This window comes from Phyllobates terribilis, unplaced genomic scaffold, assembly GCF_046119375.1.
Source record: "Phyllobates terribilis strain yellow unplaced genomic scaffold, ASM4611937v1 Scaffold_30__1_contigs__length_15301838, whole genome shotgun sequence".
In the NCBI taxonomy this organism is placed as follows: domain Eukaryota; kingdom Metazoa; phylum Chordata; class Amphibia; order Anura; family Dendrobatidae; genus Phyllobates; species Phyllobates terribilis.
In genome coordinates, this window is record NW_027362790.1 from 13579686 (window position 1) to 13606171 (window position 26486).

Genomic DNA, 26486 nt, shown 5'->3' on the forward strand with positions numbered 1-26486 from the left:
CTATATTAGCAATAACAGTTTCAGTTTCTTTATACCCCGATCGGGTAACTATTTACATCTACTGCTCTGCCGCACTCAACGGCGTCTTCCTCCTGCTCTTTGCTTGTAGCTGGTGGTAACTTCAGACCCGTCCGGGTCCTCTTGCTCCTCCTCCTCGCACCGCAACTCCTCCTCCGTCAGGCGGTGTACGTGGAGGGCGTAAGGTCCTTTGGCACACTTGTGCCGGGTGAAGGTGACCTCGTCTCCGATGTAGAGGTCACGACCTCTTTGCCCCTCCGGCAGATGGGACTCCACATCTCTGCGCGTGACAAAGACGTCGCCGGGGGTGTTGTGGTCTCTGATGAAGCCCCACCCATGCTGCTGGTTGAACTTGATCACTGTCCCGATGGTGCGGGGACAATGCGCTGCACGGGGGTCCCTCCTGGTTCGGCTCTTCTGCTCGGCGCTCCGTACTTGGGCCTGTTGCTCCCGGACCCGCCTCTCTCTCCGCTCCCTCGCAAACTCTTCGAGCTGCTGTCGGCAACACTCAGCACGCTCTGCTGCAGCTGCCCTGGTTTCCTGAGTGAACCCCATTAGGTCTTCTCCGGTGGGGTCCCACTCAAATTGGGCTTCTTCCAGAGGAGGCGAGATCCTTATCACGGGCTTCGGAGCCGGAATCAGGGGTGCACACATGGCCCCAACTCTCCTCTGGTGCTCCAGTTCATAATATTTCTGGGGCCAGATGAAAGGCTGCCCGTCCGGCCACGTGTGCTGGGCAAACAAGTCCTCTCCCAGACGCGGCACCCTTGGTTTTACGGGTGCGGGCGCGGTGGTGGTGGCGCCCGGATTGCCCAGGCCTTGCGGCCAGGCCTGGGGCACCTGGAAGGTGAAGGGCACCGTTAGGACGGCGGCACCCTGGGCTACCTGGCCTTGCGGCCAGGCCGGAGGCTCCGCGGAGGTAGGGGGCGCTGTTGGTATTGCGGCGCCCGGGGGTACTAGGCCTTGCGACCAGGCTGGTGGTACTTCCTGCTTGGTCACGCTCGGGGTCGAGGCGTGTGACGTCACAGGGGTCGCGGCGGCGGCTTCCGGTTGGGGCCTAGTCTGCGTCGGTGACATGGCGTTTTCGGGCACAGCAGGGGGACTTTCGGGCTCTGCGACGGGGAGCTGGGGCAGGTGGGCGGTGTCCCGGCTTGGGGTGTAGACGTCCCCTTTACCTGCCTCCATGCGTTCGGCTCCCTTCTCGGCGCCGTCTCCGGCCTTTGGTCCTCCCGCGCCATCCTCAGAGGCGGTCTGTTTCCTCATCTTGGCTGGCGTGCTCCGGGTCTTGGTTTCAGCTTGCTGGGCCATCTCCCGGCTCCATTCCGCCAATATCTCGCGCTGTACCCGGGCCATCCTCCGTGCGAGGCCCTCCAGGGCAGTCTGTGCACACTCCCGGTCTCGGGGGAGCTGTGCAAGGACCTCCACTAGGCCTAGTGGGGTCGTGGTGTCTAGCAGGCTCCTGACCAACGGGTCGGTGCTGCTCTGCTCTTCTTCCAGCAGGCTCCTGGCCAGCGGGCCGGTGCTGCTCTGCTCTCTGGACATCTCCGGGTGAGCTTCTCTGCTACTCCACTCCAGGCTTCCTGCCTCCGGGTGCGCTCGCTCCAGACTGCTCCAGGCGGCACCCATCTTCGTTCTTTTCTCTCGCCTCCTCCCACTTCGAGGGCGGTCCCGGGGCAACTCGGTGACTGTCAGCTCCAGGGGTAGTTCTTTCACGCTGACAGACACCTCCAGCATCACAGTCTCTGTTGATGGGGGCGGTTTCCACTTTTGGCGCCATTTTCTGTCCCGGCCCACGATGGGAGGCGGCCTCTTGCCCTCCTTTGGCACGCCCATAATGGCGTCCGCTGCTCTTCCAAGGCGGGAAATCTTCGGATTTGGCGGGAAGCGTCGCCCAGTGGCGGGAAACTCTGCAGATGGCGGGAACAAGCTGGAAATGGCGGACAATCGGCGGGAAACGACCTGTGATGGGGTCCGATGGCGTGGACCCTCCGGAACCGGCGGGAGACTTCTTTCTGAGGTAAACTTGCACTTTTCTTCAGGCACGCAGTACCCGGGTGTTGTGGGCACGTAATCCTGCCGACTACGCCAAAGTTGACGCGCCCCCTGGGACATATTCCTTTTTGAGGGGAATACCCGGCACTGGATCAGATGGGGGGGGTTGTAGTCTCCGAGCGGCTGTGACCCGGCCCGTGCCCAGGGCGTCAAACTCAGTGTTATGTGGCAGTCCTACAGATGTTATTAAGAGTTCTTTTGTGTCGACTACGCCACCCGTTGTGATGCGGTCACTGTGGCCGCCGCTGCAGCAGGGTCCGCTGAGGCTGATGGTGCAGGTGCAGCTTGAGATGGTAGAACCCCCAACGGGAGGGGTATAGCCTCAGGGGGGACAGGTGCAGAGGATGGGGGTTGTGGTGGTGCAGTGCAGACGGCAGTGAAGACAGAGTCGGGTTGTGCAGTTAAGGGTGTTTACTTACTGCAGATGTTGTACTGGTCACTCCAGCTTCGAGTGACCACCCGAGCCGTGCTGCGTCCACCAGGTCCTGGATCCAGCCAACCCCCAAACAAGTCCGGAGCGTGGCCCTGAGCTCTCCTTCTGTCCCGTTCTCTGGCCGTCCCCACCAGTGATCCACCTAGGTCCAGCTCCCTCGGGCCTTCTGTTGGGACACCCTTGGCCTTGGGTTCCCTGACCCTTCATGTGGTGTGCCTTCGGGGTGGATGTGGTAGGTGACCGTGGCAAACGCTGCCCACGGTCTCCGGTCTCTGGCTGGGGAATGTTTTTACCCCCACCAGCTTGGGTTCCGGTACCCTGTGCCGACTCTTCACCCGGGGTTTTAATTTGGGATCTTGGAGTCCTTTTCTTCTGTGCCTCTGGGTCTCTCTCTCTCCTCTCTCACTCTGGGTCTTTCCTCCTCCTCTGCTCGCTGACTTGTTCTCTGCATCTGACCCTGTTCTTAGTTGGTGCCCACCTTATATACACCCTCTATGTGTGAGCTCAGGTGACCAGCACCCAATGAGCTCCTAACTTTACCCAGGCTGCTCCCCCTATCTGCCCCTACACTACTTGGGATGTACCACCCCCCTCCCACTCCAGCCAGGAACAGACTCGGTCATACCTGCACATTTCTAAGTGGGAGTACCGTCGGTCTGCTCCTCGGAAATGGGATGTGTGTAGTGCATGCAGCCTACCGAGCTCAGTTCCACACTCCATCCTTACCCGGGAGTGGAATATCACACCTCTGGGTTGAGGTGCAATACCCCTGTAGCAGCCGAATCCTCAGGGTGCTACAGTTGTATCTGGGCTTTTTTCCCAGTAGATTCGTTGTATCTGGGCTTTTTTTCCCAGTAGATTCGTTGTATCTGGGCTTTTTTCCCAGTAGATTCGTTGTATCTGGGCTTTTTTTCCAGTAGATTCGTTGTATCTGGGCTTTTTTCCCAGTAGATTCGTTGTATCTGGGCTTTTTTTCCCAGTAGATTCGTTGTATCTGGGCTTTTTTTCCCAGTAGATTCGTTGTATCTGGGCTTTTTTCCAGTAGATTCGTTGTATCTGGGCTTTTTTCCAGTAGATTCGTTGTATCTGGGCTTTTTTTCCAGTAGATTCGTTGTATCTGGGCTTTTTTTTCCAGTAGATTCGTTGTATCTGGGCTTTTTTTTCCAGTAGATTCGTTGTATCTGGGCTTTTTTCCAGTAGATTTGTTGTATCTGGGCTTTTTTTCCAGTAGATTCGTTGTATCTGGGCTTTTTTTCCCAGTAGATTCGTTGTATCTGGGCTTTTTTCCCAGTAGATTCGTTGTATCTGGGCTTTTTTTCCCAGTAGATTCGTTGTATCTGGGCTTTTTTTTCCAGTAGATTCGTTGTATCTGGGCTTTTTTTTCCAGTAGATTCGTTGTATCTGGGCTTTTTTTCCCAGTAGATTCGTTGTATCTGGGCTTTTTTTTCCAGTAGATTCGTTGTATCTGGGCTTTTTTTCCAGTAGATTCGTTGTATCTGGGCTTTTTTTCCCAGTAGATTCGTTGTATCTGGGCTTTTTTTTCCAGTAGATTCGTTGTATCTGGGCTTTTTTTCCAGTAGATTTGTTGTATCTGGGCTTTTTTTCCCAGTAGATTCGTTGTATCTGGGCTTTTTTTTCCAGTAGATTCGTTGTATCTGGGCTTTTTTTCCCAGTAGATTCGTTGTATCTGGGCTTTTTTTTCCAGTAGATTCGTTGTATCTGGGCTTTTTTTCCAGTAGATTCGTTGTATCTGGGCTTTTTTTTCCAGTAGATTCGTTGTATCTGGGCTTTTTTCCAGTAGATTCGTTGTATCTGGGCTTTTTTTCCCAGTAGATTCGTTGTATCTGGGCTTTTTTTTCCAGTAGATTCGTTGTATCTGGGCTTTTTTTTCCAGTAGATTCGTTGTATCTGGGCTTTTTTTTCCAGTAGATTCGTTGTATCTGGGCTTTTTTTCCAGTAGATTCGTTGTATCTGGGCTTTTTTCCCAGTAGATTCGTTGTATCTGGGCTTTTTTCCAGTAGATTCGTTGTATCTGGGCTTTTTTTTTCCAGTAGATTCGTTGTATCTGGGCTTTTTTTGCAGTTAGAGCTGTAGTTTTTCTAAATATTTTCTGATCTCTTTTTATTACTTTTCTTGGTGAGGCAAAGTGAACAAAATAAACTCCAGAGATTCTGCCGCTTCATCTTTTTTCTTCTTTTTCATTCCATCATCCACTCGATAGGATTTCTAGAAGATATTTTTTTTAGTTTTAACACGAACAGATGTGGTGAAGCCAAAAATGATGTAACGGGAGAATTTAACTTTGCAGCCTCAGGTCACCGAAAACATCCAATGGCTTTACCGCTACAGTGTAGAGTAAAATGACCAATCTGATATTAATCCCAGTTATGGGACGGGCTTCATAGTTGTACAATCATGGAAGACATGGAGGCCTTCAGTAGGATCCTTGGCTGTCAAGACAATGCCATTGCCACATAACACTCATATGATTGATGACATGACATGGCTTTATAACTGATGGGGAGCCGTACCCCTTCAAGCCCCACTGATTCTCAGAAAGAGGGGGATGCTGTCTTTGCCTGCACAGCGGCACTCTAAGGCTATGTGCCCACGATGCAGAAATGCTCCGGTTTTTTCCTGAACGTTTCTGTATCTCCCTGGCATGCGGATTTTACATGCGTTTTTTTCAGCCAGGGACAAGCGTTTGTCACTCGCTTTGCACATGCGATTTCGCATGCGGATTGTCAAGCGCTTTCCAAACGATTTTAGCATCACATGGAAAAGTGCTTGACAACTTGGTCACACTATATAAATCCATGCAACCGGCATGGATTTATATAGTGTGACCAAGTTAGTTAAAAAAACATTATACTCACCTTCCAATGGCCCCCGGTCTCCTTATCCGATGCGACCCGTCACATGACTAAATGACGTCATGAAAGGTCCTTTTAGACCATCGCGAACCGCCGGGGAGCCAGGACGCATCACTAAGGAGACCGGGGGCCATCAGAAGGTGAGTATAAGGTTTATTTTTTATTTTAAATTCTTTGTTTTTTAACAGGAACTATGGTACCCGGGTCTGGAGGAGAGTCTCCTCTTCTCCAGACCCGGGTACCATCCGCACATTGAACTGCATAATATCCGCATGTGTACATGTAGTCATGCAGATATTAAGCGATTCAATGCAAGTCAATGGCGGCAAAAACTTTGCGCTTACGCAAAATAATTGGTAGTGCTGCGGATTTTTCCGCAATGATAATCCGCAGCGGAAATTTCCGCAGCATGTGCACAGCACATGCGGATTATCATTGGGGAACATGGCAGACCTTCTACCAAGCGTTTAACCGTTCCTGCGGCGGAATTGCCGCTGCGGAAACGCTTAAAAAACGCGTAGTGGGCGCATAGTGGGCACACACCCTTACGCGGTGAAATGAGCTGCATCTGGATCTCGTTCACCTAAAGGGACTGTCAGCACAGAATGACTGTTCAAACTAAGTCCCAACTCTCGGTGCTTCATGACGGGGCCAATCATTTATATACACCTTCCCACCTGCTTGTTTTCCCTCTATCCACACCCTCCTCTTCTTTGATTGACAGCTCTGGCTTCATAGAACCAGAGAAGGAAGGAGACAGAGGTAAAACAAGCAGGTGGGAAGGTGTATATAAAGGATTGGCCCACGCCGTGATCCACGGAGCTATTGTACTTGGTTTCAATAGTCATTCTGTGCTGACAGTCCCTTTAAAATCAGTGTTTCCCAAACTCCAGTCCTCACGGCCACCCACAGGTCATGTCTTCAGGATTTCCATAGTATTGCACAGGTGAGAGAATTCCTGATTCCTTGATGATACTTTCATCACATGTGTAATACTGAGGAAATCCTGAAAACCTGACCTGTTGGGGGCCATGAGGACTGGAGCTTGGGAAACACTGCTTTAAATGGAGCGGTGCTGCAGTTTTATTATTCAGCAATTAACAATTTCTTAAGCAATGAGAAAATGCAGTCCCTAATGATGTCCCCTGACAATAAGCGGATCACGGACAGCAGATGCATTGGGTTCTGCATTTCTTTGAGAATGGGATGGGGCAGCTTCTGTCTTCTCAGTGATACAATCAGGAAGGAGATGCAGCGTGAGACAATCCCTGTCTAGATCTTTGATCTGATCATCAATACAGAGGGCTGATTGGTGAAGACAGAGGGAAAGGCTAATAAAATTATTAAAAAAAACCTTGAGTCAAACAGCAGGGCTTTAAGAGGGCTGCCCTTTTCAATCTTGGGACTAAAACACAAAAATAAGACATCCTGTTAAAGGGGATAAAGGTAAGTAACAGCGTTCAGTCCAGAGTGATGAATTCCAAAAGACAAAGTTTATTCCGCCATCACATAACGTTTCGACCTGTTATAGGTCTTTATCAAGTATATACAAAGACATACAGGGATACTGATCCCCTTTAAGGAAAATCAGTGGCCAGAACCCTTTAAATTCCCCTTAAATGGTCCAAAACTGAAACTGTGGGAACAATATAATCCACTTAGGGTTCAGCAAACTTACAGTCAAGGGTTTGATAAAATGATCTACACCCTTGTGTCTCCAGAAAGCATAGCGTACGTTCACGTGCTGAAAATGCCGACCAGTGCTGGAGTGAGCGGAGGTCCGCAGCTTGTGACACTCCTGCTGTAGTGAAACTACAGGTCCCAGCAGACTGACGGTCTCTCATCAAGTTATGCTGGGAGCCGCAGTTTCACAAATAGTGCTAGAGGATCCATGTCAGAAATATGAGGCTGCCACTAGGGTTTCTCCCACAAATATGTAATCGGACGTGGAGCAGATCCGCACGTGGATGAGCCATATTCTCTATCTGTGAACATACTACTCCTTCACTCAGATTCTAAGTGGTTCTGCAGCGCATCTGTGCAGAGCAAGCTGTCAATCAAAATCCAGGCCGGGTTTACAGCCGTCGCCCCTGATATAGCGAGCGGTGCTGTGATCCAAGACTGTAGCCGCTCCGTGCACAACGATGAGTGAAGGCCAGCGGCTGCAGGGAGGAAAGAAGTTAATTTTCTCCCGATACCTACACTATCAATAAGGCGGTCGGGCAGCATTGTAACAATATTTATCTGCAGATTAACCCTATAGCTGCAGGTACATAGCATTTTCCAAGGTGACAGGTTCCCTTTAATAAAGAGAAGATGGATGGAGCCGCATTAGTCCGTACTCACGGTGGAAGCCTCCTGATAACTTCTTGAAGAACACTTTCCACATTTTGTTCCAAGCTTCCCCGACATCTAATAGAAATAAACAGAGAAATGAATTTCTTAATACAGTTTAGAACTCGGCTACAACGAATCAGAAGAAATGAAACCTGTTTGAAGCTGACAAGCAATCAAGCCCCTCCGTAAGCCACACAGAACATGGCTACTTATGTCACCTGCAGGTGATTAAAGGAACCTGTCATGCTGAAATGGTATAAGATCTGTAGGGGGTGTTGTAGAGCAGAGAAGTTGATCAGACTGATAGACATATCTGTGGGAAGAGAGTCAGCAAAACTGGCATTTTATGCAGTGAAAAGTCCTGCCGTATGTACACTAGTCCAGTGGGCGGTCCTACTAAGTGATTGACAGTTCCCTGTATGACCATGCAGGGAAAGATAGCTGTCAATCACTAGTAGGACCGCCCACTGGACTCATCTGTACAAACAGCAGGATTCCACTGAATAAATTGATACAGGAAAAACATCTATCTTTGTACCGTATTAGCCAGTAGATAGAAGAGTATTTAGATTTGAGAGTCCTCAGTGGTTGATACCATCTTTTCCGTTAGCCATTAAAAGGTAACAAATTGCAAGCTTTCCAGACTACTCAGGTCTCAGGTCTGCCTGATGAAGAAGCCTGAGTCGTCTGGAAAGCTTGCAATTTGTTACCATCTTTTCCGTTAGCCATTAAAGGTATCAACCACTGAGGACTCTCAAATCTAATGAATAAATTACAATTTATACTGAATCTTCTCCCACAAACCTATATATCATTCTGCTCAGTTTCTCATGGATAAAACCTGTACATCTGAATGGGGCTTTAATGTTGTTATTACAATCAGGTAAACGCAGATCACAAAATCTTTCATATGATCATTTTTTTAACACCTAAAACCCCAATGGGTCGTTCTTAGACCTGTGTAGCTTACCAAGCCCAATTTCTAAAAGTTGCAAGAGTGCTGTAAAATAGGAAGCTGCACATTTTTGCGCAAAAATGATGCATCACAAAAGTTGTTTTTTTTTTGTTTTTTTTTAACACCAAAAATTGATGTCAATTCCTCGCTACATTGCCCCTTTTCCAGCCACATTTTGTAGAAAAAAATAAAAAGACAAGGTGCAGACAGCGGAGTTAAATTTGCCTACAGGAATGATTTTGATCTGGAGCGCATCGTACCCGGATACAGTCACTAGCAGGAACGTCAAACATCTTCTCAATTTGTTTCTCCACCCTTTCCGGATCTGCATTCTTCAAGTCTATCTAAAAGCAAAAGTATAAATACTAATTATTTATCAAAGCTGGACAACATCTAGAAACCATAGAATAAAACTGGCTTAAAATATAGTGTGAACAAGAGTTTAGGGAGAGATGTACAACTGGCACTGGCCTATAAAAGGGATTGTGTAATCGTACAAAACTAGCAAAAATGTAAAGTGCCCGGAAAACAAGGAACGTGCAATTTACCTCTTAGTAAAATCCTATGCTTTCTCAAGAACAGAGGAATTTTAATTTCATATTTTTTTTAATCAAATCATTTTTATTGAAAAACTCCAACTACAAATATTCCATCTTTCAAGTAACATACATGACATAGTAATTCCATAGTAAAAATATGAACAAAGTATCTGAACTTCAATTCCCATAACCCACCCTAAACCCAAATCCCAACACTCCAGAGAGAACCATTTTCAGAGCAGTTCTAGAATAACGGACTATAGCATTCGTAGAAGGGGAAGAAGATAAAAAAGTGACTAACAAAGGGGTAGCAGCGTTTTAATGTTATCATTTACTGCTTGATGCCTGAGCCGGGGAGTGCACGCTGAAAACTGTTGCAGGCTGCTGTAATCACAGGACACAAGCAAACAGCATGGCATTTCCTATCAGCAGGGAGGAAGTAAAGGGAACAGTAATGAAAGTCTCCTCCTACTCCGCTCCATATTGAAATGAATAGTGTGCATCCTACAAATGAGATGCATACAGCAAACAATTGATTTTCCATACACAGGTTTTGAGTTGACCACTGGATATACACATGTGTATCACTAATTACCAGAACTGGAAATCGAAAAAAAAGACGAGCAAGTTTGGGGTGAATCCAGCCTTCATTACTGCACAGCCGCTCAGAGGGATCGGTACTAGGAACAGCAGGAGTGCCGGCGATGGTCACAGATTTACCTGCTGCGGGACTGAAGGAGTCTGATCGCGCTCGGCTCGAAGCTTTTTACCTGGTTTACAACAGGAATAATTGAACGCTGTGCTTCAAAGGCGAGGAAGAAGTTTGCCACCATCTATTAGAAAATAGACAAACTTAGGATAGAAACAATATGAACATATACCCTGCTATAAGTAAGTAAAAAGCAATAGGAAATATATATAATATAGGGTACTTAGTAAACATGTTTATTGATTAAAAAAAAAAAAGCCATCCCACCAGCACCAAGGTGTACCCAGTCAGTTATGTGAAGTATATAATAAAATACACTTTAGTACAATATTAATATCTTGTCCCTTTAAATCTGCAGCTACTTCTGTCACCATGGTAACTGCATTCATACTCAGCCAATAGGATTGCTCGGTTTGAATTTGAAGAAAAAAAAAAAAGTTCTATATGGTCAGTTTGTTCCATCTCATCTGAGTGTGAAGACAGACACCTGCGATCAGCGAGATTATAGGTATAAGACGTGATATAATATAACGGACGGAGCCACATCCCATCACACGCACTCAGCGACCACAACTGACAGGAATCAGCACATTTACCAGAGGAGAAGTCATTATTCCCCAACACATGATAAGTGACAACTTCTAGATCTGCTGGGAACCCAACTAATCCCTGCTAGACCCTCCCCGGACCACCGCTCCATTCATTCTCTGTGCAGGAGAAAGCTGAGTACAGCGCCCCCCATAGAGAATGAACGGACCGGCGGTTGAACATTTGCACTTCGCTCACTTCTATCTATAAGTGCTGTTCTGCTGATTGAGTCATAGCGGCCAAACCCACCGATCTAAGAGTCATCACCCATCCAGAGATCAGTGAGAACTTGTTCCAACTAGACATCCCCTTTAATGGAAGAGATCACATATCTAACAGCCAATCCTATTCATTCCCAATCTTCCCTGTGCCCAGTAATGCCCCTGGGTATATCGCCAATATGAGCCAATCACCAAACCCTCTGCTGACTGTTCCCCATGTTTTATAGATTTTGGATCCGTTTCTACAAGAGAAGATCTCAGCGGCCACCATGGGGATGGGTTACTCTGCCAGCGATGGAGCAGGTAGTATCCACCAGCCGGTGATATCTCACCTTCCTCCATATTCTGCTGTTACATGCGTTTCTTCAGCTTTACCTCTTCCCAACAGAACCAATTGATGTTTTTTTCTGTTTTTTCCTTGGCTTTTTCCAAGGGCTATAACTTTTTCATGTCTGTCCACATAGTGTGAGGTCTTGTTATTTTGTAGGACGAGCGGTACTTATAAATCCCACCATTCATTTACCACATAGTACTAGAAAACGGGAAAAACATTCCAAGTGCAGTAAAAGTGCGAGGAAAAATAAAGCCTGACACTGTTTATCTGGGAAGGGTTTTAACGGCGTACATAGTGTGGTAAAAATGACCTGGTAATAGGATCCTACTCCTCAGTGTGATCACAGCAAGACCAAACTTCTCCAAGAGTTTTGGCAAAAGAAAAAAACTTTTTTTTATGGTGTCACCATTTTTTCTGAGACCCGTAACATTTTCGTTTTTCGGGTTGATGGAGCTGTGTGGGGCTTATTTTTTGAAGGGCAAGAGGACTTTATTGATAACATTTTGGGACACATATGTCATGGTCATCGCTTCTTACAGGGTTTTCTGCAGTATTGTGGCGAACGAAAAAAATGCAATTTTGGCTTTTTGAATTTTTTTCTGTGTTCACTGATCGTTTGTTTTTTATATTTGGATAGATTGTATTTCTCTGAAAGAGACCATACCACAAATGTGTATATTTTTATTATCTTTATTTTTAGTGGGAGGTGAGTTGAACGTGTGGGGTTTTAATATTTTACACTTTTTTTTTTTTTTTTAATTTTCACTGCATTTGTATACATTATCTGATTGCTTGTGCTATATACAGCGATACCACAGTAATGCTCCATATAGCAAAATCACGGTCTTCTTTACAGCCCAAATGAAGCTTTATGATGACAGGCACGGAGGCTTCAGCAGACCCCCGGATGTCATAGCAGTCCATCTACGCCCTGTGATCGCGTCACAGGAGCGCCGGTGGGCGCATGGAACGATGCGTCCCAATGCCGGCGCGCTGTTAATGCTGCTGTTAGTGATTGACAGCAGCACTGAACAGGTTAACAGTGGTGGGCAGATCTTCGCTCCACTCGCAGCTCTTAGAGGCAGGTCCTGGTTGTTTATCACAGCCATTATCTGCCATGTACGGGGCGAGCTGACTCTGCTCCATACACCCGCTACTGACTTAGACCATACATGTACGGCAGATGTTGGTAAGGAGTTAAAGCGGTTGTCCTGCTTTGCGGCCATTTGTTTTTTTTACTTTAATGCAAGTATTTGGGGCTAAAATTGATTTCCGTTATTGAGTTTCATTAAAAATGTTGCCTTCTGTAGCATCTGTGCTGCACTGTCTATTCCTGGCTGCAAAATGAGCTAACTGAGAATCTATCAGTGAGCTCCTTCTGACAGTCTTAAGGGAGAGTTTGTAGATCTTTCATCTGTTTTTTTTCCTGAGTGCCTTTTAGCTGATCTATGCCCAAAGAAAACATGAAACTTGAATGTGCAGGGAAACAATAAGTCTGTAATGCCAGTGAAAAACACTTAATGAAACCTAAATGTAAAAAATTACTTTTAGTAGTAAATACATGGACATAAGAACATACACACTGCTCAAAAAAATAAAGGGAACATTTAAACAACAGAATATAACTCCTAGTAAATCAAACTGTCCACTTAGGAAGCAACACTGATTGACAATCAATTTCACATGCTGTTGTGCAAATGGAATAGAGAATAGATGGAAATTATTGGCAATTATCAAGACACCCTCAATAAAGCAGTGGTTCTGCAGGTGGGGACCACAGACCACATCTCAGTACCAGTGCTTTCTGGCTGATGTTTTGGTCAATTTTGAATGTTGGCTGTGCTTCCACACTCGTGGTAGCATGAGAAGGACTACACAACCCACAGAAGTTGCTCAGGTAGTGCAGCTCATCCAGGATGGCACATCAATGCGAGCTGTGGCAAGGAGGTTTTCTGTGTCTGTCAGCATAGTGTCCAGAGGCTGGAGGCGCTACCAGGAGACAGGCCAGTACATCAGGAGGGGGCCGTCGGAGGGCAACAACCCAGCAGCAGGACCGCTAACCCCGCCTTTGTGCAAGGAGGAACAGGAGGAGCACTGCCAGAGCCCTGCAAAATGACCTCCAGCAGGCCACAAATGAGCATATGTCTGCACAAACGGTTAGAAACCGACTCCATGAGGGTGGTATGAGGGCCCAACGTCCACAGATGGGAGTTGTGCTCACAACCCAACACCGTGCAGGACGCTTGGCATTTGCCACTGGCTCCCTGTGCTCTTCACAGATGAAAGCAGGGTCACACTGAGCGGGATGAGGTCAGTAGTGGCGCTCTGTCAGTTGAGGATTGCTCCTAATATCTGGTTGGATTTCCTGAGAAGAGGACAGAAGAGGACAGAAGAGGACAGAAGAGGACAGAAGAGGACAGAAGAGGACAGAAGAGGACAGAAGAGGACAGAAGAGGACAGAAGAGGACAGAAGAGGACAGAAGAGGACAGAAGAGGACAGAAGAGGACAGAAGAGGACAGAAGAGGACAGAAGAGGACAGAAGAGGACAGAAGAGTCGATCCTACAACATAAAGGAAGAAGCAGAACAACATCCGCCATTACATCAACCGGTATTTGAGAGGAAAGAGGAACACCATGTGGACCATCCTACTGAGACCTCTCTGCCGATAACATCATACGGCAATACCGGCTGGTAAGTAGAAATCCACCAAAGTAATAATCGCAGGATAGTAGTAATCTAGTGGTAGTATATCATTATTAGTGTCATTTGAGTAATAATACTAATGATAATAGTAAGAAAGTAATAAAATAACAGTAGTAATAGTAGTAGGTAGAATAACAGTGTGATCCAAGGTTCTAGGACTGATCGCCTTTTCTCGGGGTCAAGAAGGAATTTTTCCGCTGTGACACAAATTGGCTGAAGGTGTCCTGAGGTTTTTGCCTTCTTTTGGATCAACACTGTAGGTATAGGGTAGTATTAGTAGTAATAGGAAAGAAGAATAATACTGTAATAAGATAGCAGGATAATAATAATATAAACTAGTTATATCTATAGAAAGAACAAAGAGTAAATAAAAATAATTATAGGCATAGTTCAATCAATACTGTAATATTAAATAGTTATAGAAAAGTTAGAGTAGTACTTTAATAAGAAAGCAGGACATAAGACAAAATGTATAAAAAAATATATATTAAAAACTGTAGCAGTACATTTAGTACAGTAATAGTAATTACATAACTAGTAACATAATTAGGTTTGATCCAGGGTTCTAGGACTGATCGCCTTTTCCTCGGGGTCAAGAAGGAATTTTTCCCTGTGACACAAATTGGCTGAAGGTGTCCTGGGGTTTTTGCCTTCTTCTGGATCAACACTGTAGATATAGGGCAGTATTAGTAGTGATAGGAAAGAAGAATAATACTGTAATAAGATAGCACAATGTTAATAATAACCATATCAAATAGTTAGATTTATAAAAACAAATTAAAATAACTCCAGTAGTACAATAATTAGAGTAATATTATATAACTTGTAATAACATTATTAGGTTTGATCCAGGGTCCTAGGACTGATCGCCTTTTCCAGGGGTCAAGAAGGAATTTTTTCCCCTATGAAACAAATTGGCGTTAGGTGTCCTGGGGTTTTTGCCTACTTCTGGATTAACAGCTTTAGGCATAGGGATTTTAGTAATACCATTATTAGAATCACAAGTATAATAAAAAAAATTTAATTAAATTTTTTTAATTAGTGTTATAACAGTTACAATTAATTGCATTATTGCAATAACAATAAATAGTAAAAATGGTGGTAATAATAATACAAAAAACTAGTCCCAGTTACTAAGTTAGTGTAGTGTTAGTGTAGGGACCCATCTGAAGAGGTCGCCTTGACGTTGGCAGATGGGCTCGCACAATTTGCTCAAAATGTGCGCTAAGAACCTCATATTTCTATGTACAGATCTAGCAGTAATACCATTCAGGAGATAGATATCTGTGTACACACATTTTGTTATATAATTTTGTGCAGTACACAGGGCAGGTATACAGGTACAGGGCGAGAGTGTTACAGTGATATTATAACTCGGCCTTAAGGATAAAATGCTGACAACTACAGATCCTGGAAACACATCCGAAACTAGACCTTGTTAGTAACTGGTTCCCAGCTAGTGGTGAATATGTACAGGGCAGTCTGGTACCAAGACCCGCTCTATAGGACACATTATCATCAGGCAGGTCCTGTCAGGGTTCTTACAAGATCTGCGGCAGAAGTGTGGTTGTATAACACAGTCCTGCTCCTGCCTCAGCCACCGACAGTGGAGCCAACCCTGATCCTGGCAGCTTAATCCACTGTATGACACAGTAGGGGGCTTCCACAGCATTTAGGCACTTTAGACAGGAGAGGGAGGCGCGATCATGGTGCCGATGAGTTTCTATGGCAGCCGAGATCTAACAATGGACCCCATGACGGCCATCTTATTGCTCCTATTAGAACCCGGCTGAGGAAAGGTCTATGAGGACACCGGACAGACTTATGTCGCCTGCTCTGCACATATTAGAAATGCCTAGGGCTGATTAGTTTGTCATTTGTAAATCTGATCCAGCAGCGCTGGGCTACCACTGACATGATCAGGGCTATTGAGCTCCTAGATTGGGCAGAGGAGCTCAGTCTTCAGCAAGAGCTGGCCGAGGAGAGCGGAGCAACTTGCATGGGGCTGCTGCACAAGAAGCAACTCACAAGGTGGAAATTTACCCGGAGACGCGGTGCCCGGGCTGTGATCTGCTGTGCAGGCTGCATAGTCAATGCCTCCTAGGACCCGAACTTCACCCCTAACAGGCACAGCAGAGCTCGGACCGACAGAAGTTCTTTTGCATTGGAGGAGAGACCCTTTTCGATATCTGACCAGGTCCTGTGGGCTCCCCACCCTCTGGGACTCGCATCTGTGGTAACTGTGCTAGTGACCCCAAGTACCCAGGGAACCCCTTGAGATTGGTGGCAGGATGAGCCTAACCTCTATAAAGATTTTACTGACCGGGGTGATAAGGACACCTTCCCTTCCAAGTGCCCCTTAAGAGAAACTTCATTATGTAGCAGATCCCACTGTAAAACGCTGGAATTGTATTGTGCTCACGATATCAGGGTACATTGCACCTCCAAGGGACATGACCGAATTTGCTATGGCTTTCTTCACCGGGCCCCTCATTTATCGTATTTTAGCTTCCGGGAGGTGGCATTCTTGAGATTCATAATCCCCAAAAAGTGCTGAACTGTCGAGTAATCTGGATCGTGTGCTCGCGATTCAGGACGAAATCCGTGACACAGTGATGGCGGGGTGAGATATTGCGTGATCTCCCCGGTGCCGTCTGAGGAATCCCTGACGCTGCGCATTAAAAAGAATATTGCACAGTGACAAGATCCTGCTGAGCAACTGAGAGTTAGAATTGACAACCGACACATGTGTAGAGTAGCAGGGACTAGCCCATCCCCTGAAACAGGCATCACTGATGACGCTTCATTCAGGGTGGGGAAAGAGGCAGCAGCAGTGACCGCAGCCTCTGCTCCTGATCACGTCCGTCTTCATATCCCAGGATGCACTGGGGATTTTCAAACTAAATGTTATCAAACAGGAAGTTGGTAAAAAAAACAAATATATACACACATACAAACACACCCCAGTTAGATAAATTTAGATTAACTTTTAATTAAAGTATATTAGAAAAGCAATTACCGTATTTTTCGGACTATAAGACGCACCGGACCATAAGACGCACCTAGGTTTTAGAAGAGGAAAATAAAAAAAAAAATTAAGCAAAAAATTGTTCATGATGCACTTTTAAGGGGGAGGGGGGTCTTCTGCTGACACTGGTATAGGAGTAATACCCAATTCTGACAATATCCCCTATCCTGGTATATATGCCCAACCCCCTTCCTTTTATACGTGGCCATCATCCCCGTCCAGGTACGCACGGCGGCCATCATCCCCGTCCAGGTACGCACGGCGGCCATCATCCCTATCCTGGTATGTATGGCCCCCTCATCTTTATCCTGTTTTGTATGGCCCCCTCATCCATACCCTAATATTCATGGTCCCCCTAATCCCCATCAGGCTGCACATAAAAAAAAATAAATAAACACTTATACTCACCTTTCTTCTCTCTCCTCCTGTCTGCCCGCACTGATCTCTCCATGTGAGCCGCACGTCACGGCCATGCGCGGTTCACATGGAGAGATCAGCTGCCGGAAGTCACTGCTCCCCACACCGGGTCTGTGTGCGCGGGGAGCAGGGACTTCACTCTCCTTCATAGCCGGCACACAGCTTAGCCGCGCTGCGGCTCCTGCTGCTGCCGGGCTATAGCGTGTGCCCGCTTGTTAAAAGGCATGAATATTCACCCCCTCCCCACACCCATGGGCGTGGAGAGAGTTTGAATATTCATGCCCTTTAACAGTGGGCATAGGCGATTCCGGCAGCAGCAGGAGCAGCAGCACGGCTACACTGTGTGCTGCTATTAAGGAGCATGAATATTCAGTGCTCCCCATGCCCCATGGGCGTGAGGAGCAGTGAATATTCATTTTCTTTAGCAGCGGGGACAGTGTAGGCTGCAGCGGGCGGCCGCTGCCTCCTGTGCCCCGCTCCTCCCACATATATATACACCCCCCCCCCCAACATTTGGACTATAAGACGCACCCCCCATTTTCCGCCAAAATTTTGGAGGAAAAAAGTGCGTCTTATAGTCCGAAAAATACGGTAGATTATTAAATTAAATAGAGATTTAGGATTAAATCAGTGTTGGTTTCGGACAACCTCTTTAAATTGTTAATTGAAATCAAAACAGTTCCCCGTTGTATTAATAAGGCAGTGATTCCAACTGTATTACCACTGGGAGACCCCCAACTCACACTCCTATTTCCCGAGTGCCTTCCACGCCAAGCTTGGTTATGGAGGCTTTGGATTACCATCCATACTGTTCAGCACAGATCATGCTTCTTATGTCTTCATCGATACCCCAGAACACAGCCCTGCATTACAGCATCCTTCAGGCTTTGTCCAATAATTTTCTCCAAATTTGTTTGCCGATCAGTGGCAAGAGGCTGTTGAGCTACTCAATCTCCTTGTTCCTTTGGAAAATTGGCACACTCTTGCATATAACAGTAGAGAATGGCCAAATCTTACGGAGACACTGGTAGATCGCAACGAAACATGGATAGAGCAGATGTTCAGCAGTGAACTTGGAGTCTCCCTCCTCTATGAAGCTTTGCCGTACACATCTGACTTACTCGGGAGGACTTCTCATAATTCACATGTGCAAAAATAGTTCAATCCACAACTAAAATGCTTGAACCAACTCGTGGAAAACTGGATAAAGATAGATAAAAGGCACATTACCTGTGGGTAGCCCAAGAGTGAAGTAATTGTCAGGTCCAGGATTGAACTGGGCGATGCGATTACTTATGTATTTTGCTGCCCATTCGCTGGCCAGGGCATAGTCATCAAGAATCACCAGCCGCATGATTGTGCCCACAAGCTCTCGCCTGGCAGCATGTGACTAACAAACTGAAGAGAGAAGCGATACACAAGATAAGAGGTGACACAATAATATACAAAAGAGGTAACACAATAATACACAGTCGTCAAGTTTGGAGACTGAAACACATTCTGGCTTTCATAAAGTTTGCTGCTTCAGTTTTTATAGTGTCAATTTGCATTAACTGTAGATTGTTATGAAGAATGATCAGATGAATTGTTAAAAAAAAAAATGCATATTAATTTTTTCCCAAGGAAATTACTTAACCACAAAACCCTATCACTACACTATGTGTGCTGTAGCCTGCTTCTCCGGGTCCTACATCACCAAAGCTTGGCACTTCGGGGACACATACCTCCCGTCCACGACCTGTCCGGCAGCAATCTTACATACCCCCCCTCTGCCCAAAGCAGGGGGGGGGCTTGGCACCTTCTGCCACCATATAATAGATACACAAAAGGTATAATGCAGTGTTTCCCAAACCCCATCCTCACAGACCCCACAGGTCATATTTTCAGGATCTCCTTAGTATTACACAGGTGACTGAAGTATCATCAAGGCATCAGGAATTCTCTCACCTGTGTAATACTAAGGAGATTCTGAAAACATGACCTATGGGGGTCCGTGAGGATGGGGTTTGGGAAACACTGCTATAACAGAACAAAACTAAAAATAACCAGTCCATACAGCACGGCATCAGCCGTTTAAATGTAGTGCTTTTCTCGGCCTCCAGCAGACTGAGCAGCACATGCAAGGTTTGCTCACCTTGCACAACACACAGCACCACTGAGACAGGCGCAGCTGTCTTAAATCAGGCCTTCCAAGACCTGGACTGGAGGTGAGTGAGCAGCTGTTTCCCCCCAACTCTTTCAGCTGCTCTTGAAACCCGGCCCTTTAATCCGGGCACATTAACTCCCTCCCAGCACTATGTGTCCTGGAGCCTGCTTCTCCATGTCCTACATCAGGGTTCCCCAACTCCAGTCCTCAAGGCCCACCAACAGGTCATGTTTTCAGGATTTCCTTAGTATTACACAGGTGATAATTGCATCACCTGCACAGGAAATAATTCCATCACCTGTGCAATACTAAGGAAATCCTGAAAACATGACCTGTTGGTGAGCCTTGAGGACTGGAGTTGGGGAACCCTGTCCTACATCACCGAAGTTTGGTACTTCGGGGACACATACCTCCCATCCACGACCTGTCTGGCAGCCACCTTACAGTGTGCTGCACTGAGTTAGACCAGAAATGAACCAGAAGATACCTGAAGGTAACTGCACAGCCAGAGTAAAAAATGTTTCTCTTTGTTTTCACTCTCACCCCTATAGTCCTACACGTTCTACTAACCCTTCTAATCCCTACACCTAGTAATGAACTGGTCATCTCTCCCTCCATCTCACCTCCTCCTCAGATCTGTTCCTCAACATACAATCCTCTGTCTCCAAACACAGACAGCCACCTCACGCTCGCTCCTGCTGCTCCTCACTGCTGGCGATATCTCTCCAAATCATGGCCCTCCTCACCACATCCCCACAGTCACTTCTACCTCTCATCCACAATCTATCAAATTTCCGCAACATTTCTAACCCTATACCCATTGCCCATCCCCAGCTTCCCCAATCCCACTAACAGGAGCTCTATGGAACGCTCTCTCCGTCTGCAACAAACTTTTCATTACTAACAAACTTTCCTTCCTTGGCATCAATGGTACCTGACTCACCCCCTCTGACATGGCCTCTCCAGCTGCACTTTCATACGTTGGATTCCACCTTTCCCACACCCCTCGCCCCATCGGCAAGCATGGCAAAGGAGTTTGTTTTCTCCTGTCAGATAACTGTACTCTGCTGCCCGACTAATCCACCTGTCCCCCCCACTATTCCCTGGCCTCTCCCCTCTGTCAATCCCTTCACTGGCTCCCCATTATCCAGAGACTCCAGTTGAAAACCCTAACCATGACATACCAAGCCATCCACAACCTGTCTCCTCCATATAACTGTGACTTAGTGTCCTGGTACTTACCTGCACGCAACCTCCAATCCTCACAAGATCTCCTTCTCTACTCTCCTCTTATCTCCTCTTCCCACAATCGCACGCAAGATTTCTCCCATGCATCCCCCTACTCTAGAACTCTCTACCCCAATATATCAGACTGTTGCCAACCGTGGAAACCTTCAAAAGGAAGCTGAAGATCCACTTCTTCTGACAAGCCTACAATCTGCAGTAACCACCGCTCCATCATACCACTGCATGACCAGCTCTACCCTCACCTACTGTATCCTCACCCATTCATTGTAGACTGTAAGCCCTCGCGGGCAGGGTCCTCGCTCCTCCTGTACCAGTCGGTGATTCGTTTTTGTTCAAGATTATTGTACTTGTTTTTTGCTATGTATATCCCTTTTCACATGTAAAGCTCCATGTAATAAATGGCACTATAAAAAATAATAACTTAATAGGGGGAGGTTAATTTGCTGTGGAGACTTCAGGACTCCGAAAAAAGTCCAGCAAGTCCCTGTATCACTTCCTACATAGGATTCAGCTATGGAATTGGTTCAACATCAGTGCAGAGCTTGCTCAAGAATGGCAGCAGGCAGGCGTCAGTGCATCTGTACACACCGTGAGGAGAAGGATTTTGGAGGCTGTGCTGGTGTCAAGTAGGGCAGCAAAGAAACCACTTTTCTCCATGAAAAAGATGAAGAACAGGATTATAAAATGCAGTAAACTACAGTGATTGGATTACAGAGTACTGGGGTAAAGTTATTTCCCTGATGAAGGCCCCCTTCAAACTGTTAGGGACATATGGAAGAATGAATGTCCGGAGAAGAAAAGCTGAGCGCTACTTTGAGTCCTGTGTTATGCCAACAGTAAAGCACCCGAGACGAGTCATGTGTGGAGTTATCCATCATCAAAAGGGAGTGGGCTCACTCACAATTATACCTAAGAACACAGCAATGCATATACCAGCATGACGGAGAATATGTCACAAGGCAAAAGTGACAACTAAGTGTCTGGGTAACACTGACATTTTGGGTTCATGGCCAGTAAACTCTCCAGATCTCAATTCGATTGTGGTCACTCCTCAAAAAGCGGGTGGACAAACAGAAATGTATGTAGTGAGCTCCTAGCACTGATTAGACAAAAATTGTCCGTCGTCAGTCAGGATTTGGCCCAGCAGCCGATATCCAGCAGCCAAGGCGAAGGGAACGAGTCTTGAAAAATAAGGGTCAACACTGAATATTGAATCTTTCCATAAACTTGATGTATTTGTCAATAAAAGTGTAAAACTTATAAAATGCTGATAATTGTACTACAGTAACCACAGAAACATCTGACTAAAAGATCTAAAAACACTGAAGTGAACACCAAAATTTGTATCAGTCACAAGACTTTTGGCCAGAACTGTACATAAAGTGACACAAAACAAGATACAAGACATAGGTCAAAAAAAATTCTCCATCTTCTCCGTTACGTCAATCCGTGAAAAATGGGACTGCACTCAGATGTCATCTGAGTGCAGTGCGATCTTTTCGAAGGACTCATTAACTTGCATGGCCGAACGTGATCCGAATATTAGATGAAACTCAAGCATAGTGATTTTTGTTCTCGGACAGACTGTCTATCGGGCCGTGCACATGTGCGATTTTTCTCCTTGGACAAACACTGGTCACAGTGCGATTCAATGTTTTGTCAGATCGCACTCCGACCGAAAACACTGCTATCTGCACCTGCCTTAACATTGCAACGCTAACAATAGTGATCTCAGCAAGGACTGCTGGGAGATTTCAGCTCAGAAGCCTGCAGATCTCTGAACGCAGCTCTAGATTATCACTGGCTGTAACTCAGGATTAGTAATCGATACGTTTTTTGAAAGTTACACAATAAACTATAATAAATTACTCTCATGTGAACACAAATTCTAAAGGAGAACTCTAACACTAAGATATTAACTTAAGGAGGAATTCACACATCCGTGGTGGGATCCGAGGACCCGGCCCGGCTCTCCGGACCTGATCAGTGCCTCATCTATTCCTAGGAGGTAATCACAGATCAGCACTGGTGACCCAGCGGTTGTCAGATCTGAGCTCGCTCCGTGGAGCACAGATGTGTGAATTCAGCCTTACAGAAGTTGTCCCAGAGTAGAAAGCCAGAGCTGTTGGATTACAGCGCCACCCCTGGGCACAGGCTGTGTGTGGCATTACAGCTCAGCACCTGTCACGTTACTAGACCGGAGCTGTAGTACCAGACACAACCTGGGGCCAGGACTGGCGCTCTGTGTTCCTTTTTCTCATGGACAAACCCTGTGCAGAAAAATACAGAATCCAGGAACCTCCAAACATGGCAGACATCGCCAAGTTCTAACAGTGCATAATGGGCAGAGCTCCAGCCATACTGTCAGTGACTGGAAACCTGGTTTATAGTCCAACTGCTGACAGGTGAGAGGCTGCGGCTCCCTGTAATCCCCGGCTCTGACCCGTCACCGACCATTGCTGCTCTACAGCAGTCTATGTGCCGCTCTCTATAGTGCAGGGGACTAACCACATCCACAGGAAGCCAGGGTGCCCCCCCAGGACTGAGACTGCCCCCCCCGGGAGCTCAGTGTGGGGTGCGCAGTCATCCGCCATGTCTCCCCAATACTCAGCAGCCTCACCACCAACCACTCGCTCTGCAGCCTCCTACCTGGTAAACACTAGAATGTATGGGCTCCTTCCAGGTATGACGTCGTTTCCGGGGGCGTGTCCTGACTGCATTATGGGCGTGTTCTAGTTTAGCACCAGACGCCAGAGATTCATGCAGAAAGTGATACGGTGAAGCTTCAGGAGGAGGTCAGTGCTGGGCTCTGGGGGATGCTGCTTGCTTTGGGTGGTCTGTGGGGCTGGTGGGGGCATGTTCTGGGTATTCTGGGGGGATGTTGCACGTGTGTGTGTGTGTGTCTTTCCTAAATTCCTAAACACCCACCGGAAAACTAAGGCGCCCGAGTTGCGGGGTGAATTGGCAACTCGGGGGTGTACTTATTTCCTCTGTGGGTAGGTCACAATTTTTTTTTTTACCGTCCAAGATTCATCTTGGCAAAAGTATGGTGGTAATTTCTGCCTTTCTGGACATTGGGGCGGGGTTTATTTTGATCGACGCTAGGTTCGATCAGGACCTCAAACATCATAAATTTTCTGGCTCAACACCCATAATCGCCATTGACTCTGCACCCTTGAGCAAGGGGTATTTTACTCTTGTCACTCGTGTGCTACATCTGCAGGTAGGGGCCTTGCACTCAAAATTTATTGACTGTTATGTGCTAGAGGGCTTGCCCTCTCCTGTGGTCCTTAGACTACCTTGGTTTACGCTGCACAATCCTGTGGTAGGTTGTGTGCCCACTATGCGTCTTTTAAGCATTTCCGCAGCGGCAATTCCATTGCAGAAACGCTTAAACGCTTGGTAGAAGGTCTGCAATGTTCCCCAATGATAATCCGCATGTGCTGTGCACATGCTGCGGAGATTTCCGCTGCGCATTATCAGTGCGGAAAAATCCGCAGCACTACCAGTTATTTTGCGTAATCGCGACGTTTTACCTCCATTGACTTGCATTGAATCGCTTAATATCCGCATGACTACATGTGCACATGCGGATATTAAGCGATTCAACGTGCGGATGGTACCCGGGTCTGGAGAAGAGGAGACTCTCCTCCAGACCCGGGTACCATGGTACCTGTAAAAAAAAAAAAAAAAAAGACAAGAAAAAAATACATTATACTTACCTTGTGATGGCCCCCAGTCTTTTCTCCGCTGCGTCCAGTCTCTTGTACGGCTCGTCGGCGGTCGCGTGACCTGTCACATGACTAAATGACGTCATGGAAGGTCCTTTCACACCACCGTGAGCCATACAAGAGACCAGGGGCCATCAGAAGGTAAGTAAAATGTTTTTGTTTTTTGTTTTACCATTTTTAATCTTTTTTCTTCAACTATTAACTTGGTCACACTATATAAATCCATGCCGGTTGCCGGTTGCATGGATTTATATAGTGTGACCAAGTTGTCAAGCACTTTCCAAGTGATGCTAAAATCGCTTGGAAACCGCTTGACAACCCGCATGTGGAAATGCATGTGAAAAAACGCTTCACTTACGCTTGTCCCTGGCAGGAAAAACGCATGTACAATCCGCATGCATTTTTTCTGCCAGGGAGATGCAGAAACGCTCAGGAAAAATCCAGAGCATTTCTGCATCGTGGGCACTTAGCCGTAGACTGGCAGACTCGGGAGGTGGTAAAATGGAGCGAGTATTGCCAAGAACACTGCTTGGTCACTCGGATAGCCATGGTGGGTCTGATTTCAGGAATGTGTTTTCTGAACAGGGGTGTCAAGAACTTCCTCCCCATCATCCTTATGATTGCGTCGGTAATATTATTCCTGGGGCCAAGCTGCCAAAAAAGCAGGTTATATAATATCTCTGGTTCAGAGAGGCAGGCCATGAAAAACTAGATCACTGAAAGTCTACCAAAGGGCCATATAAGACGTTCTTCATCTCCCGTTGCAGTGGGGTTTTTCTTTGTCAAAAAAAAAAAAAGACTAGGGGTTGCGCCCCTGCCTTGATTTTTGTGAGTTTAATCAGATCACGGTCTGGGATGCATATCCTCTCCCTCTCATCCCAGACCTCTTTAGAAAACCATTTGGCTCCTACAATTTGATTAAACTAGACCTCAGGGGGGCTTATAATCTCATTCACATTGAGGAGATGAGTGGAAGACGGCCTTCAATACTCCTGAGGGGCACTATGAAAACCTTGTGATGGCATTTGGGTTGACTAATGCTCCCATTTTTACTCATCTGGCATGTAGATCACAACAAACCCATCTTGATGACATAATGGTAGACTCCATACTAAATAAGGAGGGAGTCACTGACTGTGGTGGCCCCTCCCCGGGCCATGGCGATTGGTGACCCCCTCCTTCGCTGCCCCTTACTGACCAGTGATCCTGAAGCCCCCAGAAGGATCCAATGAAGCGAAAGGTACGGCTGCTACAAGCCGTCCCATGGATACATAAACACCGGGACATCCCACGTTACTTCCTTTCTTTGCTGGTCCCGGAGTCGAACGTCATGGAGATTTCAGGATCAGGTCAGATTGCTGAGGCCCTCCAGGCTGGGTTTGCACAGGGGGGCGAGCGCTGGTTACAGGCTCTCATGTCGGGGCTCAGCGCTCATCCCCCTGGCCCCAGCTCTAAATCCCCAGATCACCCTGCCCCTGGCCCTCAACCCCTTATGGGAACATCATATTCCCCAGTCCCAGTCCCCTCACCACTTGGGCCTACTCACCCACTCCAATTGCCCACGGTACAACGGTCCCCTCCACGGCGGTCGGGTCATCTGGAACGGGGGGCTGCATTACTTCCGCGGCTTGGTCCCGATCCCCTTCCTCACCCGATCGCCGCATCCGCACAACTTTACAGTGTTCATCGGGCCACTCAACCCGGGGCGGTAGGCGGCTGCGGTAGTGCTGCGGGCGCTCGCTGACTCGGGGAAGCGGGCAGCAGTGGCGGTCCGGTGGCCGCACGCCAGTGGGGAAGGGCGCGCAGCGACAGCAGGGTGGCGGGCGCGCGCCGGCGTGGGGTTGGGGGGTTCCTCTCTGCGGTCGCGCGCCGGAGCAGGGAAGCGGGCGCGTGACTCCACTAGGCTGGAGAGGCATGTTGGGGGAGGCGGAGCTGGAGGGCAGGAAGCGCTCGATGTGCATGTACAGGGCGCGCGTCCGCCCCACGTGACCCCACAGGTCACGCCCCCCAGTTCAGAATGCTGCGGGGCGGAGCAGGAAGCTGAAGCTAGTGCGGCGGTGGACCCTGCGCCTCACTTACTGTGGGCGCAGGGCTCCTCTGCACTAATAAATGAGTGCGGGCTGTCTTCCATGTCGGCGGCGGGCACAGAGGG